General features: G+C 33.6%; 1 protein-coding gene and 1 long non-coding RNA gene across 3 annotated transcripts in view; one reads left to right on the top strand and one right to left on the bottom strand.

Moving 5' to 3' along the window:
* Hr83 (Hormone receptor 83) overlaps positions 1-18,826 on the top strand; it is a 30,067-nt gene that overhangs the window by 9,380 nt on the left and 1,861 nt on the right. Inside the window, exon 1 of one of the 2 annotated variants that reach the window (XR_011419179.1) lies at positions 9,457-9,647. The exons of the other annotated variant lie outside the window; for it this stretch is intronic. The gene's annotated coding sequence lies outside the window, so the exon portion shown is untranslated. Of the gene's footprint in view, positions 1-9,456; positions 9,648-18,826 lie in introns of those variants that run through there. 2 annotated transcript variants of the gene reach the window in all.
* Positions 1,592-2,555, bottom strand: LOC138913253 (uncharacterized). Its single transcript, XR_011418901.1, has 3 exons — positions 2,484-2,555; positions 2,190-2,265; positions 1,592-1,670 (listed from the first exon to the last, which is right to left on the bottom strand). It is a non-coding gene; the product is annotated as an uncharacterized lncRNA (long non-coding RNA).

The raw sequence follows: 18,826 nt of genomic DNA, 5'->3' as shown, positions 1-18,826 counted from the left end.
TACTATTTTAGTTATTTAACTATCCGTATAGGTACATTTTCCCAATAACCTTTTTGTGTAAACCAGTGGCGGATCTAGGATGATATCAGAAAAAAAATGTTGTTGCATATTTTTTAAATTCCAAAATTCCTCTAATTTTTCACCCGAATGGGGGGTGATATATCACCCATATAACCCTCCGTGGATCCGCGCATGAACTAAACAAATTTTTGGTGGCTACTTTTTTATACCCTTGCAGAGCTCAGAGAAGCTGGGTTGGGTAAAATGAAATTTTTGAAATTTGAATACGGGAATCGTTTGTCCATCATGTGTCCACCCTTTTGTTTTTTTGTCCACGTCCAGTTTCAAAAATATAGAATTTCAAAAATTTTCGAAAATCCAAAATTTTGTTTGGTGGGCTGATATGTTCTTGATGTGTCTACTTGTGTCCACTTTCCAGAATTTTTAAAATGCCAAAACTTTGGAAGATATACTTTTAAGTTTTCACTGAATTTCGAAAAAATTAAACTCGAATTTTTCAAAATTTTTTTGTTGGTGTACCCATATGTCTTAAATGTGTCCAGTGGACACTGTCCACCTTTCAGAATTTTGAAAAAGTCAATACTTTGGAAGATATACCACTTTTTAGTTTTCACTAAATTAAAAAAAAAAAAAACTCAAATTTTTCAAACAAATTTTTTGGTGGACTGATATGTCCTTAATGTGTCCACTTGTGTGCACCTTTCAGAATTTTGAAAAAGTCAAAACTTTGGAAGGTATACGCATTTTTTTTATTCGGAAGATTTGAAACGCGATTCCCAGTCTGCGCCCCCTCAATAAAATCCCATGAAGAAAACACTGGAAAATACTTAAAAGAAATGTTCCAATTGTAAATGTGGAAAGTTTATTAAGGTTTTGAGGAACAAATTTTTTCATTTTGACAAAATGTATAGCCCAAAATCAAATATTTTTTAAATAAAACAGTTTTAATATGCTACATATATACGGAAACTTCTTTGTTATGTTCCAGTAATATTAAAGTAAACAAGAAGGGAAGTTACCTTCGGCCAGCCGAAGCTTACACTCATAAAAAAAAATCGAAGAATTTCCTTAAAATCTAGAAAATTCTTTCTTGAATTTTTGCCAAAGGCGACCTCACCTTTGTTTCAAGAAATGGTTTTTTTGAAAGGCACCATTAAAACAAGAAAAAATATTTCTTGTTTTAAGAAATTAAATTTCTTAAAACAAGAAAGGGTTTTTTAGAAAGCCACCATAAAAACAAGAAAAAATATTTCTTAAAACAAGAAAGGCGATTCTTGTTTCAAAGGTGGTTTGTTTCTTGTTTCAAGAAATTAAAATTCTTAAAACAAGAAAGGGTTTTTTAGAAAGGGACCTTTTAAACAAGAAAAATTCTTTCTTGATTAAATTTCCTTTCAAGAAATTTTATTTCTTGATTTAAGAAATAATATTTCTTGAAAGGAAGTTTTATATTAACACTGAAACCCTAAAAATAAAATGTAACTTGGTTTTTTCTTTTGCATATTATATTTGTTTACATTTAAAACATTTAACACTTAACATTTAAACAATTTTAAATAACACATTTTTGACCTAAGAAAACATTATTATTACCCAAGGTCTGTTGAACTTCATATGACCTAAGGTGATCCATTTTCTTCGCCTTTCCTCATCTATAAAAAAAGAGTTATTGGGATATCAATGATTTGTTTTTAGATAAACAACTTTTTTGAAATAATGTAATGTTAATAATAGCCAAAATACAAACACGTTGGACAGACGACCGAGTGAGAGGAGCAAGACAGGTAGAAAATGAAGGGTTGAAAATCGAATTTCAGAGAGAGAGAGGCACGGGAGAGACACGTACATACATACATATATATTTACATACAGTCCTTTGCGCGAAGGGAGATCGAATGTAAGCAGGGCAGATCGTGTCAGTTTTAAGAAGGAGAAGAGAGAAACGTCGCGACGCGTAGGTCAAGCGAGCGAGAGAGAGGAGCAGAATATGAAAGGGTTGAAAATCGGGTTTCAGATCGGGTGAGCCGCGTACATGCATAGATATTTACATGCATACATAAGTATGTCAAACAAATACAACATATTTTTTAGCTAAACTTAAGTTCGCCTGTAAATTTTACATTATAGTCGAACACTTAATAATAATAATAATAACAACATATTTTTCTTACCTTAGAAGGTTTTAAAACAAAATTACAGCTTCGACAAACAAATTATTTGGCTGATGCAACTGCAGGTATTTTCACTCTGAAAAATAAATAAAATGCGAGTAATAAGATAAAGTTATTATAGAACTGTACACCCACAAATTTATGTACAAATGTATGTATGTACGTAGCTCTTAGCTAAAAAACAATTCAACTTAATTGATATAAGCTTGGTAAAGAGATTTGGAATTTATCCTTTAATTACATACATACAATTGTACGCGCGCTATACAAAAAATTATATACATATTTACATACCTTTGAATATTCGGAAAAAGGCTTCACCTCTTATCCGCTTGAAAATCACGTCCATCACTCACGAATTTTTTTCACAACTGACGCTTGGGGGATCAGAGAAGTCGGGCCGAGTAGGCCCTTCGTTTTTCTTGTCGTTAACATTCGGCAGCCGAAGGAAGTCAATGGCTACTTTCCTATATTCTAGGGTCATTTCATTCATATATTCAAAGGTGATTTTGTCCTTAAATACGTACAAAAATGTTTTGGCTGCGACGGCAAAACAAACATATGAGATTTTCATTTTTCTATTTTTAAGAAAAATTCTTTCTTGAATTTTTTCCATCAAGAAAGGTTTTCTGTATTCAAAGGCCAATTTTCTAATAACAAGAAATTTTTTTTCTATTTTCAAAGGTAGGCCGATTCAATGGCGAGATTTCCAAAATTTAGAAATTAATTTTTATGAGTGTATATACCCTTGTAGATTAAAGAATGCTTACTCGGTGCAGTTCCAGGGATTCCAGATTCAGCGTTTCTATTTATTTAAATTTAGTTTTTAAGTAGTCAAGAATCAAAACGCCTACTTCCTACAAAGTTACAATGAATTTTCTTATATTTGTTTGATCTGATGGTCTGATCCGGCTCGCTCCGACATATGTACTACCTGCAATAGAAAGAAGACTTTCGGGAAAGTTTCATTGCGATAGCTTTAAAACTGAGAGACTAGAAACGGACAGACGGACAGACGGACATGGCTAGATGGACTCGGCTATTGGTGCTGATCAAGAATATATATACTTTATGTGGTCGGAAACGTCTCCTTCACTGCGTTGCAAACATCTGACTGAAATTATAATACCCTCTACAAGGGTATAAAAATCCATTAAGTGGTAGAGTACAAAAAAAATCAGATTGTTAGGAACAGCACAGTCAAAATGCACCTGTTTCTCTGTATCTTTCTGCCTGAAATTAACAACAAATTAAGGCGTCGAATCGGTTATTTCTAACTAAAAAACAAGAGAGAACGCTATAGTCGGGTGCCCCGAATATCAGATACCCGTTACTCAGCTAAAGGGAGTGCGAAAGAGATGGAGAAAAACTTTGATCCGCCGTAACTTTTTAACGAATGGTCCGATTTAAAAAATTTCTTCTACATTTCGATAGGTATTGATAAACACAATAAAACTGCATTTTTACTTTTCCAAAATATTGAAGTTTTTAAAATCGTATATAAGCGATTGTGGGCGTTAGAGGGGGCGTGGCACCCTTTTGAAACAAACTTGCGCTGCGTAGGAACTCCTAGAATCTGCATGCAAAATGTCAATCTTCTAGCTTTTATAGTTTCCGAGATCTCAGCGTTCATACAGACAGACAGACAGACAGACAGACAGACAGACGGACAGACAGACGGACGGACGGACATGGCTAGATCGACTCGGCTAGTGATCCCGATCAAGAATATATATAGTTTATAGGGTCGGAAACGCTTCCTTCTACCTGTTACATACTTTTGCACGAATCTAATATACCCTTTTACTCTACGAGTAACGGGTATAATAATACCTTCTGCAAAATGTCTGTAACCAAATACAACGATTTTTTTCAGGAGTGGTACATTTAAATCCGAATTAAAAACCATTCCAAAAATAAATTAAAAACTTTTGGGCTCTCAAGAAAAAAATAGCACAAATCGACATTAAAAATTAAACACTAGTGAGTGCCAGTGTGTTTAAATGCTAAACATGTGTTATTTATAACCAACTGTAACCTAGAGTTCTCAAAAACCCTTCTATTTATGTTAACAGGTCGACCAAATCACTAATATAAACTTTTAAATATTTTACTATTTATTTATTATTAATTAAAACCTATAAAAATTTTGACTAATTATAAATGAAGTATAAGATGTTTTTTAGGTCAACAATTTATTTAATTATTTAGATTCAAAAATAGCATCTTCTTGATGGCTCCTTCTGATAAGTTGCATCTCAAGTCAGATAGTAGCAATTTTAGTGCGGAAAATGCACGTTCCACGCTGACTTGTGTCGCTGGTACCGAGTGGACTACCTTTGCCAACTGGTACAAATGCGGATAATTGAATCTCTTATCTTCCCAGTACTTCATAATGTCCTCGCACGCTTTGCAACATATTGTATGTTGAGTTCCATCTGGTCGGTACGTCAAAGTATGGTTGCGATAGCCCGCAATTCCAAATTAAAATCCTGAAATATTGAATTAATTATATTAACAAAAAGAAAAAAGGTACAAAATAGAACAGTGGTAAGTTATTTAAGTAACCTGTACGTGGGGGTCCTTAAAGTCTTAATCATAGCTCGTACTTGTCGGATAATTTGGTCCTTATAGCCAACTGTAAGGAATGGGCGGCACATTTAATTGACTCGATGGAATGAATGCGAAGATCGTGATATTACTTTTCATTGCAGATAGGTTCAAGATCATTTTGTTCTTCATTAAGACACTCAACAGCCTTAATCATGTTTTTTCCATTATCAGTGGTTACTGTATAGACTTGATTGGTTGATATTTTGGATTCCTCTAAAATGGATTCAATTTCATCACTAATATATTTTCCGGTATGGCTTTCATGCAGTTCAATTATACCCAAGGTTTATATAATTATGTGATTTTCCCTTTAAAATTGAATATTCAATCCAAGAACTCCGCGGTTATGCCTTGATGCAATATCTACCTTTAAGGATGGTAATTTTTTGTCCAGCATACCCATCAAGTTTTTTTTAACTTGGTCATATTTCTCGGAGACATAAGTAATTACGTTCCTTAACGTAATTGGATTCATATCTAGGCCGGAGAAAATTTGATCAGTTAATATTTTTAATGCCTTTTAGTCCAGAGTGGCAAATAGCATATTTTCTCCAGAAGAAAGACTTATGGAAAGACTTATGTTAAATTTTTTCTTCTTATCCACTGGCGCATCATTTTGGCGTTCGTCCATTTCGGAGACAAAATGTTCGTCATGTTCATCCTTTAGGTGTCTTTTCAGATTGGTGATGTACACGCCTCTAAATTCCTTATTGCAAAATTTGCATTTTGATCCATCGTTAATTGATTGGAAATCAAAAAAGGTTCTAACCAAGGAATTGCGTTTTCTTCCCATATGGACTTTTTAACTGAGGAAAGGTACTATAATATTATAAATGTACACAAGACTTTATTACTTACCGCTTATGATGAAATAGTAAGAAATAGTAAGCAAAGCTTACTATCAACAACAAGGAATTTTCTCGTCAATTTTTTGAAAATTATCTTATCAGTTATAATATAAAATTTTATACCACTTACCTATGCATTGATTCACTAAACATTCTTCTTTCGCAAAACAAAGATTATATGTTATTATACCCGTTACTCGTAGAGTAAAAGGGTATATTGTATTCGTGCAAAAGTATGTAACAGGGAGAAGGAAGCTTTTCCGACCCTATAAAGTAAATATATTCTTGATCAGAGTCACTAGCCGAGTCGATATAGCCATGTCCGTCTGTCTGTCCGTATGAACGCTGAGATCTCACAAACTACAAAAGCTAGAAAGTTGAGATTTTCCACACATATTCTTGGGCTTCCTACGCAGCGCAAGTTTACTTCAGCCGAGCGCCACGACCCCTCTAACGCCCACAATCGCCCACTAACAATTTTAAAATGTATCTGGCGCCCACACCTTTAACGATTTCTGAGAAGTATAAATGCAATTTATTTGTGTATATTTATACATTTCGAAATGTAGAAGAAATTTTTCAAATCGGACCATCAATCAAACAAATTTTATATATCTATCTCCCTCGCACTCCCTTTAGCCGAGTGACGGGTATTAGATAGTCGGGACACCAACCCGACTATAGCGATCTCTCTTGTTTTTTATTTAATAATGTTCAAATGAACACACTAAAAAAGGTTTTTAATATTTATGTAAATAGGCATGTAATATATCATATGAAAGGTATTCATCCGAAAAATAAAACTGCGTTTTCCGTTTTTGTATTCCGCGTAGTTTTAAAGATATTTGGTTTTGATTTTTGATTTTTTTAATAAAAATCATTGAATAACTGTTATCTATATCAATATTTGTATTGATTAAAAAACGGTCAGTAGCAAATTCCACCCAGAACGGATTGACCTAAAAATCTAGAAAAATCACAGTAATTACTAAAATAATTAGGAGCCGCGTAAGGGGTACTTTTTAGAACAAAAAAAGACCCCAAAGTGCCCCAAAATTCGATTTGTTTTTTTTTTTTAAATTCTTTCTTTTGCCATTTCTCTGTTATAAATGTTGTTAAAATGGTTTAAAAATGTGATGTTCATAATCTTATGGCATACCCGCAAATAACTGCATTTAAATTTCTTGGAGATTCAGCATCCTTAATCAAGTCCCCAATATTTTCAAATTTGGCTAACCTAATGTGACGTCACGCGTCCCCATATGTTTGTATGTATATTCTGCTGGCGCATGTATGTATGTGCATACATATGTATGTCCTGCTGTCGCAATTTAAGTGACCGCGCAAGGGGAAAATGAAAATACCACAGCCAAAAAAAATCGATTATATCGCAAATCTTAAGTAAACGTTAAATTTTAATATATCGGAAGACCTTACAGAAATCCCATTAAGCTGAATTTTACAGTCGAAATTTTCCTTAAAATTGCTTTTGTTTTTTAAAATGCAAAAGCCCGATAAGCAAACTATTTATTAGTTTTCAAATGTTGAGTTATCGACAAACTTTGGATTTGTAAAAAACAAAAACAAACAATGATTTGCTCTGCTATGTACACTAGGGCGGTCCAAAAAATGAAATTCTTTTCTCACCCCTTAACATGGTATATTAAAGTATGCAAAACAAGTATGTGAAAACAAAGTAATTTTTTTTCTGAATTTAAACCTTGCGAAACGTCTTTAAAGTTTGCTTTAAAATTACTCATACGACATGTATAACAGCTCGAATTTGGTCGAAAAAAATCGCTCTCCCATTTCTTGTCTTGTCAAATTATGAATTTCGTTGGAATAATTGGTAAAAAAAAGGAGAGCAAAACATCAACTGAATTGTTGATATCTATGCCACCTTGATCAGAAAAACTTTTTGATCGAAGGCAACAGTGCGTATGGGTGATAAACTTTGAAACCAATTCGCAGACCCTAAAACACGATTTTTTAAAAAATTTTCTTTTGCTATACCTTGAATACCACAATGCGCACCGTATAAGCGGGTGAGAGTAGGACCTTAAAAATTTCCATACATATGTGGACCGCCCTAATGTACACACACACGCACAAAATAAATATATAAAAAAAATGCGTATTTTACACACACAGCCATTAGATAGGGGAGTGTATGGTAAGGTGACGAACGATTCGTTTTTTGAATGTAACTTTTGTAAAAATCAATATTTTTCAAAAGTGTAAACGCAGAAAGTTGCTTACATCTACTGAGCATATCACTGTAAAATTCGAAATTCGAAATTCCAATGCAGCTAAATCCCACAGCGTTTGGCGTGAACCCTACTTTTTTTGCACTTTCAAAAGTTGTAGGGTAATGTGAAGAACGATTTGTTCTTTAATGTAACTTCTCCAAAAATCAAAATTTTATAATAGTGTAAAAGCAGAAAGTTGCTCACATTTACTGAGCATATTTCTAAAAAAATTTGGATTCGAAATTTCAACGTAGCCAAATCCCACAGCGTTTGGTGTAAACCATCCTTTTTACAAACAAAAAAATACATTTTTTTATATATTATTTACGGAAAGGTTATTTTCGATACGGAAAAGAAAAAAGTAATAAGATAATACCCAAACTTACAAAAAAAAAATGGTCAAAGTGCAAATTTTTTTTAAAATTAAATTAAATTGACGTCACTATTAAAAACAACGATAAAACTGCAGCAGTAAATGTTATCTGGTATTATTATATTTTTTTTTACAAATAATCAACGATAACAGTTAAAATTCTTGAATAAAAAAAGTTCGTCACAATACCCTACAAAAAGTTCGTCACGATACCCTACAAGGTAGACTTGGAGCAAAAACGGTGTCACTCTCAAACGGCGCAAAAGAAAAAAACGCGATGTACCAAAAACTGTTGATAAAGATCTCATGTATACGTGCATATATTTGCCTGATTTTATTTTCCACTCATCTTTGCTCTGGCACTGCTGAAACACATGTAAATTGAATGGGTTTGCTAGTTTGCGCACCACATTTTTAGCGAAAATTACCTCACGAACAAATTACGGGACTTCTTATTAATATTACTGTAAATACATTGTCGACACGATAAGGGGAGACGACTACATTTATTTGGAATTTTTGTCGTGACGTCATATATGAGATTCGACGAGTTCGTCACATTACCCTACTCGTCAAATTACCCTACACTCCCCTACATAATTGCAGCTGACTGAGGAATTGAGATTCGCTCAAATTTAAATTCAAGGTAATACTGATATCCTTTTGCTTAAAGAATATTTCATTTACATTTCCACAACATACTTACATAAGACATTTTGTAACCGATTTTTGTGAACTAAAATTCAAATCGCATTCTCTTGCTCTTTATTACACGTGCTCATATTGTTTAAACAAATTCAAATGTTTAAACAATTTGATTCACGGCTTCCCCGCCCACCTGCCTTCCCTATTATTAATATAATTCTAATCAAGGTGAAAAATTAATGTGAAAACAAAAATACTGAAACAAAATATCAACGATAAAATGCAGTAATTTGGAATTGCCTTTCTTGATGTCTTTTCTTAAATTAGTCAAATACATAAAGCAAAACATTGCTCCCGCATATTTGTTTCCCTTATTATAGTTGTTGGAGCCCAGTTCCTAACATAATTGAATTTATCGTCTCCAATGTTATTTCTTGGAATGTTAACAGATTTAGTATATTTTTATAATTTTGTACGGTCACTTTGTAAGACCCGCCTGGAAGGAGGCTTTTTCGGTAATTTTTAGTGTGTGTATAAGAGAGAGAAAAAAAGAACGTGAAAATATAACTGAAGCGCAAAAACGTGGACGAAAACGGCTTTTACTTTACAACAACCGGTCACTGTCGGTGTAATCAATTCCAGCCCCGTACCCGAAGAAATTCGGCTGATTTACTCAGAGAAAGGTCTGAACAATAGTTGTCTACTGTGGATACCTTCCAAAAACCCCCCGGTAGCAAATTCGCCAAGAGTATTTGGTTTGTAATAGTTTAAATAAATAGTTTAAAAATTGCATCTTTAAAAAACAAAAAATAGAAAATATATATAGAAAATGTAGAACGAGGAAGCGAGGCCAATATCAACAGGATTTGTTTTAAGGGACCGATGAAATAAAAATAAGCCTAAAATTATCCTATCTCTGGCATTCATTTTTTTTAAATAAGAATTGGAGACATGTAACGAATAACGTTAATTTAGGCAGCTGGAAAACTTTCCGATGCAACGCACGCTTTTAGTCATCGGCTGTGCTCGTCGGCTTGAGGGGTGGTTTAATGGTGTTGCACCGAAAAATGCCTACGCGTTGTCAGCCTATCTTAAAATTAGCGTGCTGCGACAAAATTCATTTCCCAGATACACATAGACATGCACTGTAAAACGTAACTACAACCGGAGATAACAAAACTACGAACTTGACCCCTGACGTTCTCGGACATACACATTTTACATACAACCACTGATCTTGTTGTGGTCGATAGCCCACCCTACCTTGGCCGTTTCTTCCTTTGAAATACTTCCTTCAACGGCCCCTTCACATCTTACCGGCGCTGCCCCAGCTCGAGTTCAACTACTAAATTTCTTTAGAAATACATTATAATTTATTTACTAAAACTACCATTGAACATTAAACATAGAAACATAAAAAAATATAAATTCGAGAGTTTAAAAAAATGGGGACGTAATAATAAAAAAAATACCAACTAACATTTAAACATTAAATTAAAATAAATTCTTAATTGGTTGTGCCCTAGATTGCATTTGCAAATCGTAATCCTCTAATTTCGCTTATGCGACTGCAGGCCGAGCTGCCAAACATATAAAACCAATTAAATCGAAACCAAAACAAAAACATATGTGCATCCGCTAGAACGCAAACTTCGTCAGCAGGCCGAGACAAAACCACCAGGCGCGCATGCGCGATTGCTAGCGAGCGCTGATGCCGCTGCTCATGCGCCCGAGTGGCGGCGAGGGGAAAGGGAGGGATGTTAGCGCGCTATGTTCTTGTCTCTTCTTTGCTTCGCTTTTAGTTGTCGCGATGCATTGCGCCTGTGCGCTTTGCCTAATATTTGACTCGCAAAATTTCTCTGTTTCGCGCTCGCTTATTTAGAGTTAAATTGTTTAGATTTTATAAGTTTGACTCACTTCATTACCAGTGCCGCATCCTACGTTGAAAGCGCTTCCATACGAGGCTACCGCATCTGTGGAGTAAAATATATTTAAAAGCAAATTTCGCCTGCCTCGCTAACAAGCCTCGCGCATATTATGTAATGTTTTTTTTCTTTTACTTTGTTTGTTTTGCTCGCGCTACGTTCGACTTTTGTTCTAGTTTGGTTTTAAGGCTGTTTGTTTATCGATTTGGTTTTGTTTTAAATAAAAGTAATAAAAAAAAGAAAAGTAACTTAATTATTAAAATCTAATGTTATTTTAAAAGGGTTTGGGCGGGAATAAATTCCGCTGGATTGGGAGCTCCGATTCAGGAAGAAAACGAATGGTCGGAAAAAAAATTTGTGTGTTACGCCGAAGAAGCGGCGTCCGGTGGAAAATCCGGAAGCTGCGGCCTTTCCTCTGCGTCTGGCCGATGGATGGCTCGTCTGGCTTCGACGACGCTTTTATACGATTCTCTTTGGGTGGCGCTTAAAAGCGCCGTTGTCCAATAGTGGCGACTCGCGCCTCAGATGCCACGAGTTGAGACGCCCTGTGGTTGTACCGCCTCTCAGTGGATTCTGCCTCGAAGCGCTCGTTGGTCCTGTGCCACAAAGCCTAAATTAGCGGTCTAGCCACCCTCAATTCGCAATCTTTCACTCACCCTTCGCGAGCCACTGCAGTTGCAAGTGGCCAGAAAAACACACAAAAGGTATTTAAGGTGCACGCTAAAGCTATGTTGAAGCTGCAACAAGAGCTCATTAGCATTAGCATTAACATGACAAACTTTTCCTTTACCCACTTTTAATTTCACACACTTGAAAATTCTCTTTGCTTATGGCTTACTGCCGCCAGTGGGCCGCCTTATATACCCCCGCAAGACGCCACCAAGCCGCTATTCCACCACTCCGCCATTCAGCAACGGAGAGGCGCGAAAATCTTTGCAACTCCTTGCTCTCGATCAACCTACACAGCCACAGTTTTCCCGGATCTATTAGGAGCGCAGCATGTTGCTCTACCTCTCCCAAATGTTCCTAAGCCCAAATGTTGCTAAGCACCCGCAAAGAAAATGTTGCTAAGCCTCGCCGGTGCAGGTCTAAGCTAAGTCTATTTCTATTTCCAGATACATTCCTGGTACACGCGCCCTTACAGACATTAATTTTGTTTTTAACTGTCGAAGGATAAACATCCCATCACATTTTGAAGCGGTTGTAACATTTCAAGGCGAACTTAAATTAAAAATATTTCCTCAAATTTTTTAAATCCTAATCAAAATTATTATATTGGTTGTTGGAGAGCTATGTAAAACTTTTAGCAATACAAGTTTTTTTTCCAGAGTTAAACGCTAATCGATTTGGAATTGAATTACATACTTAACGCGGCGTGATAATCCATATTTTGGCAGTTTTTTGCTTTGTTTTCGATAAAGTACTGCTTTGAAATTCATATTTTTGCACTCTTAATTCATACAAAAATTTATCTGGGTAAGAGCGGGACAGCAATAGTCAAAATCTCCGAAATTGAAAAAGAGTTTAATATTTTTAACATGTAAATTTAATCAAATTCGTATCCTATCTATTTTTTTTCTTAAAGACAATTTTTTTCAAATAATGTTTCTAGGCTTTAATGGCAATGGATTGGGAATTTAATTACATGCTCAACGCAGTATGACATTCTATATTTAAATAATATGTTTTGGACAAAATACTAATGTTTTGAATGAAATTAGTGTAAGGATTTGTGTCGAAAAAGGAATCTGTTTGTTTCTGTTTTGTCCATCTGTTAACTTATGCAAACAATCCATAATTATTTCAAAAAAAGATTTAAAAATGACACATGTTTTTTTAAGTAGTTTTCAAAGGACAAAATATTTTTGATTTTACGGATATCAAGGGAAAAAGTTCTGATAAAATATTTTCTCGGTTTATAGAATAAAAACTAGGAATTTTTTAAATTTAAAATAAGTACCAATAAAGCAATGCTTAATTTTCAATTTTAATTTCCGCAGGCGAAGCTGCGGGCTACAGACCCTGCTAGTGCCAAAATAAAAATAACTTTTGAATACAAGTCATCGAATAACTGTTATTTATAAATAAAAATCACACAATAACACTTATTCAACAATTTTATTGAAAAAATTGAAAATAAACGTTTTAGCGTATTTTAGGTTGCTGAACCAAAAAAAAATATTTCCATGTCTACCACTTTTATGTAGATCACGTTTAAGCCCATGATTTTTTTCAACCCCAGAAATGTTATTTGCAGTCCCTGTGTAAAACCTTAAACACCTTAAACACCCCCATATTTCATTTATTGTTTCGTTTTACATATTTAAATTAAAGTTAAAAACATACCTTTTAATAAAAGAAAATATAAAACTGCTTGATAAAAATTACAAATATTTTAATAAAGTTTAATATATTTGAATATATTATGATTGTTAAACAAGAACAAAGCGAACTATATTTAAATTGAATATATTTAAAGGCGATTTCAATTAAATATATTTCGCTTTATTTTTTATCCATGGCTGTTTTTATTAACTTAAAAATGAAAATATTTAATTTAATTTTAAATTTAAATGAAATGTATTAAACGTTTAAATATTTTCATATTTAATCACGCACTTTTATATGTATTGTGATAAAATGTATGTAATTATTTATTTTGTTTTGTAAATTTAATAAATATTTAAAGGTTTTATTCAGTGAATAAAACCAGAACCAGAACCGATAACCGAAATACACCGATTCCTAATAAAGAACCGGAACCGGTACCGAGACCAAAATAAAAATTTAATTTTGAACCGATTATCGTATTGCTGATACCGGTACGGTTTTGGTACTCATTTATTAAATTCGTTAAAAATGCTGAATAAAAAAATATCCATAAGTATTTATCAGCTCCCAATTTCTGGTAATCGACTTCTTCCCGTCCCTTTTTAGCAGATGTACTGCTCATGTAAGAAAATATCGCTGTAGCAGAAACATAAAGAAGTTGAAAATGTCGCATTTTTGGCGCCAATAACCCTAATTCTTCTTAAAAATAAAAAAGTTAAAAATATAATTAAAATCTTGATTTGTATATTTTGTATAAAAAAAAAACAAAAATACAGAACCGGAACCAAAATATCAATACAGAAATATAACCGTTTACCGAATAAGGGCCGCTTTCTCGAGTCCCTGTCAAAGTCCCTGATAGCTATCTGTTCGAAAAACTTTAAGACCAGATAAACTGTTCGTAAAAGCAAATCCGCTTTCTCGACTGCTTCAATTTATCTGAACGAGAAACAATTACAGAGTGCTGTCAACGCACTGTAAAGTGCAAAAAATGGCTTGCTTCGATTATTTCATCAGCTGTTTGGGTATAATTTAAAGGAAAAGTCAGCTGTGATTTCGTTTCTTCTTCATAGTTGGCTTTGGGAAATCAGCTGTCATTCTATCGAGCCGAAAACGCTTAACAGGGACTCCGAGTCCCTGTCAAAGTTAGCTCTCACATTTATGCTCGAGAAAGCCAAAATGCCTTAGCAGGGACTTTATCTGTTCGAGAAATGTTAGCCGGCACTCGAGAAACCGGCCCTTAGCCGAACTGAGTACTAGGCTTCAGATGCAAAAGCCCGATAAGCAAACTATTTATTAGTTTTCAAATGTTGAGTTAACATCAACTAAGAAAGCATATTTGTGGTTTTTTTTACCTTGGTAGCACTTTTAGACAGTAACTAGCAATAATAAATCAAATTTTACATGCTTTAATTTCCGTGAAAATTTTCAACAAATAACAGCTGTTTGAAAATTAAACAGGAACCATTTTGGGTCGTTCCCTTAATTGCTGAAATTTTTTGTTGAATTTTCAACAATTCAGCAATTCAACAGTTTAGGGAATCCCCCTATTATATATCGGAAGACCTTACAGAAATCACATTAAGCTGAATTTTACAGTCGAAATTTTCATTAAAAAAACTTTTGTTTTTTAAAATGCAAAAGCCCGATAAGCAAACTATTTATTAGTTTTCAAATGTTGAGTTATCGACAAACTTTGGATTTGTAAAAACAAAAACAAACAATGATTTGCTCTGCTATGTACACACACACGCACAAAATAAATACATAAAAAAAATGCGTATTTTACACACGCAGCCATTAGATACATATGTATATGCGTGTGTACGTTTGTGTGTGTGCATTGCAGCTGACTGAGGAATTGAGATTCGCTCAAATTTAAATTGCTTAAAGAATATTTCATTTACATTTCCACAACATACTTACATAAGACATTTTGTAACCGATTTTTGTGAACTAAAATTCAAATCGCATTGATAATATTAAAAGAACATTAAATATTCAAACCAATTGATTCTCTTGCTCTTTATTACACGTGCTCATATTGTTTAAACAAATTCAAATGTTTAAACAATTTGATTCACGGCTTCCCCGCCCACCTGCCTTCCCTATTATTAATATAATTCTAATCAAGGTGAAAAATTAATGTGAAAACAAAAATACTGAAACAAAATATCAACGATAAAATGCAGTAATTTGGAATTGCCTTTCTTGATGTCTTTTCTTAAATTAGTCAAATACATAAAGCAAAACATTGCTCCCGCATACTTGTTTCCCTTATAATAGTTGTCTACTATGGATACCTTCCAAAAACCCCCCGATAGCAAATTCGCCAAGAGTATCTGGTTTGTAATAGTTTAAATAAATAGTTTAAAAATTGCATCTTTAAAAAGCAAAAAATAGACTGAAAATCGAACTAGAAAATGTAGAACGAGGTAGCAAGGCCAATATCAACAGGATTTGTTTTAAGGGACCGATGAAATAAAAATAAGCCTAAAATAATCCTATCTCTGGCATTCATTTTTTTTTTAACTGTCGAAGGATAAACATCCCATCACATTTTGAAGCGGTTCTAACATTTCAAGGCGAACTTAAATTAAAAATATTCCCTCAAATTTTTTAAATCTTAATATAAATTATTATATTGGTTGTTGGAGAGCTACGTAAAACTAATGTTTTGAATGAAATTAGTGTAAGGATTTGTGTCGAAAAAGGAATCTGTTTGTTTCTGTTTTGTCCATCTGTTAACTTATACAAACAATCCATAATCATTTTAAAAAGATTTAAAAAAGACATGTTTTTTTAAATAGTTTTCAAAGGACAAAATACACTAGTTTACAAAATAATATTCTTGGTGTGCTCCCCAGCAATTGATGGCAAATTCTGTTAGTGTTGGACCCCTATATTACGAAAATAGCACTAATTTTTTTTTTCGATGGCACAGTTTTTTTTTAAAGATTTTTTAAAGTTCGAAATGTTAAATTTCGGACTTTTTTTGAATTTCTTCTTATATCTCGGCAGATATCCGCTTGATTGGGCCAGTTTTAGTTTTATTTTAAAGTCAATAGATCAGAGCTTAACTTTGCCATACAGATCAATACGATTGGATGAGTAATGGCAGAGCAGAAGCTCGACAAAGATGAAAAATGTGTTTTTTGGTCGTCTGTAAGTCGGCTGTATATATCGTAAAAACTCGAAATAAATCCGTTGAAAAATCATAATGGGTACTAACTTAAAGTTTACATCCTACCGAATAAAACAAGCCGGATTTGGCCCAAATCGATGGAAAATTGGATTTATGGTGGATTTTTAAAGTTCGGATTTTTCCACTTTTTTCGGATGACAGAGTCCAAATTTAAGATTTATCATAGGCGGCGACATGTAAACAAAAATAATTGGTGTTGGCAGCCGGGTCACTAAATAGCTAAATCAGATATTTAAAAGCTAGAAAATTATTAAAGTGAATTTAATTTTTATACCCTTGTAGAGGGTTTTATAATTTCAGTCAGATGTTTGCAACGCAGTGAAGGAGACGTTTCCGACCACATAAAGTATATATATTCTTGATCAGCACCAATAGCCGAGTCTATCTAGCCATGTCCGTCTGTCCGTTTCTATGCGAACTAGCCTCTCAGTTTTAAAGCTATCGCGATGAAACTTTCCCGAAAGTCTTCTTTCTATTGCAGGTAGTACATATGTCGGAGCGAGCCGGATCGGACCACTATATCTTAAGGCTTCCATAGGAATATTCAAACAAATATAAGAAAATTCATTGTAACTTAGGAAGTAGGAAGTAGGCGTTTTGATTCTTGACTACTTAAAAACAAAATTTAAATAGAAACGCTGAATCTGGAATCCCTGAAACTGCACCGAGTGAGCATTACTTTATCTGCAAGGGTATATAAGCTTCGGCTGGCCGAAGGTAGCTTCCTTTCTTGTTATACCCTTGCAGAGGGTATTATGATTTCAGTCAGAAGTTTGCAACGCAGTGAAGGAGACATTTCCGAACCCATAAAGTATATATATTCTTGATCAGCATCACTAGACAAGTCGATCTAGCCATGTCCGTCTGTCCGTCCGTCTGTCCGTCTGTCTGTCCGTTTCTACGCAAACTAGTCTCTCAGTTTTGAAGCTATCGCGATGAAACTTTCCCAAAAGTCTTCTTTCTATTGCAGGTAGTATATAAGTCGGAACCAACTGGATCGGACAACTATATCTTATAGCTCCCATAGGAAAAAAACGTTAAAAAAAATCTAGCTTCGGTGTTTTTTGAAATAAAACCTTCTACTCTTGGAAATATTATTTTTTAAATAATTCCGAATTTTGAATAAAATATTTAAAAAATCGGACGACTATATCATATAGCTGCCATAGGAACGATCGGAAAATGAATGGGAAAGTAATAGGAAATAAATTTTAGCTTTTTTGGTTTTTATTGTATTCTCTTCTACTTTAGGACATGACTCTTTTTAAATATTTCCGAATTTCAATTTTAATTTTATCAAAATTGGACGACTATATCATATAGCTGCCATAGGAACGATTGAAAAATAATGGGAAATTAATTGGAAACAAATTATAGCTCCGTTGGTTTTTATTGTATTCTCTTATACTCTAGGATATGATTTTTTTTTATATTTCAGAGTTTTGAATTAAATTTAACAAAAATCGGACGACTATATTATATAGCTGCAATAGGGAAGGATGGAAAAAATAATATTAAAATAATACGAAATTTAAAATTTTTGCGATTTGTAAGTTAATAGGAATGATCTGGAAGGGTATATAAGCTTCGGCTGCCCGAAGCTAGCTTTCTTTCTTGTTTTTTTTTTCAATTATAGAATATTTTGTTGTTTATTAATTTATGTTGCTATTCTAGTCAAGTTTTGGTTCGTGAAATCTGCAAGGGTATTAAATTAAATATTAGATTCCGTCCTCGTTTAGATTGTTTTTTCAATGCCATTTTTTTCAATTTTTTCAGTAAAAAGTTTTTTATTATTATATTTGCTTTACATTTGCTAACTTTAAATAAATAACTATAAATTATAAAATTATACAGAATATTCTGGCTGCTGCATTTCTGTTTTTTCAATTCAAGGCTGGTAAATAATTGAATCAAACTCTACTGGCAACATAACGTCATCATCGGCGCAAATATGTTTTCAAGGGGATCCTGGTTAACTCGACTAGTTAAAAAGAAAAAATGATCCTTGTGGTCTAAATATACAGCTGTGACCATGAAAATAGTAGTGCACTTACGTTACTTCTTAAAAGTTTCACTGTGGCTATATTTCTATACCGATTGAAACCGTTTCGGATTCTTTTGTTAGATAAGACTACATAGAGTCGAATTCAGAATTACAAAAACCCGATCCAAATTTTGGTTTATACCAAGTTCATACCAATTTTTAAAAATTATGTTAAAAATCGACCGCTCATTAAAATAGTAGTGCCAGCGTTAATACTCTAAAAAAAAATGTTTAAACGCAATGTTTTAAATCGGCAATTTTTTTTAAATTAAACAATGTTTATTAGTATTACAAAAAGTTTTTAGCTGGACGATCTTACACTGTCGTCACCTTTGGGAAACACACAAAAACGATAATAACAAAAAATACTAAAATGTGGTGGTTGAAATGCAAAAACAACTACA

This window comes from Drosophila takahashii, chromosome 3R, assembly GCF_030179915.1.
Source record: "Drosophila takahashii strain IR98-3 E-12201 chromosome 3R, DtakHiC1v2, whole genome shotgun sequence".
NCBI classification, from domain to species: domain Eukaryota; kingdom Metazoa; phylum Arthropoda; class Insecta; order Diptera; family Drosophilidae; genus Drosophila; species Drosophila takahashii.
This window is presented reverse-complemented; position numbering and strand designations above follow the sequence as displayed.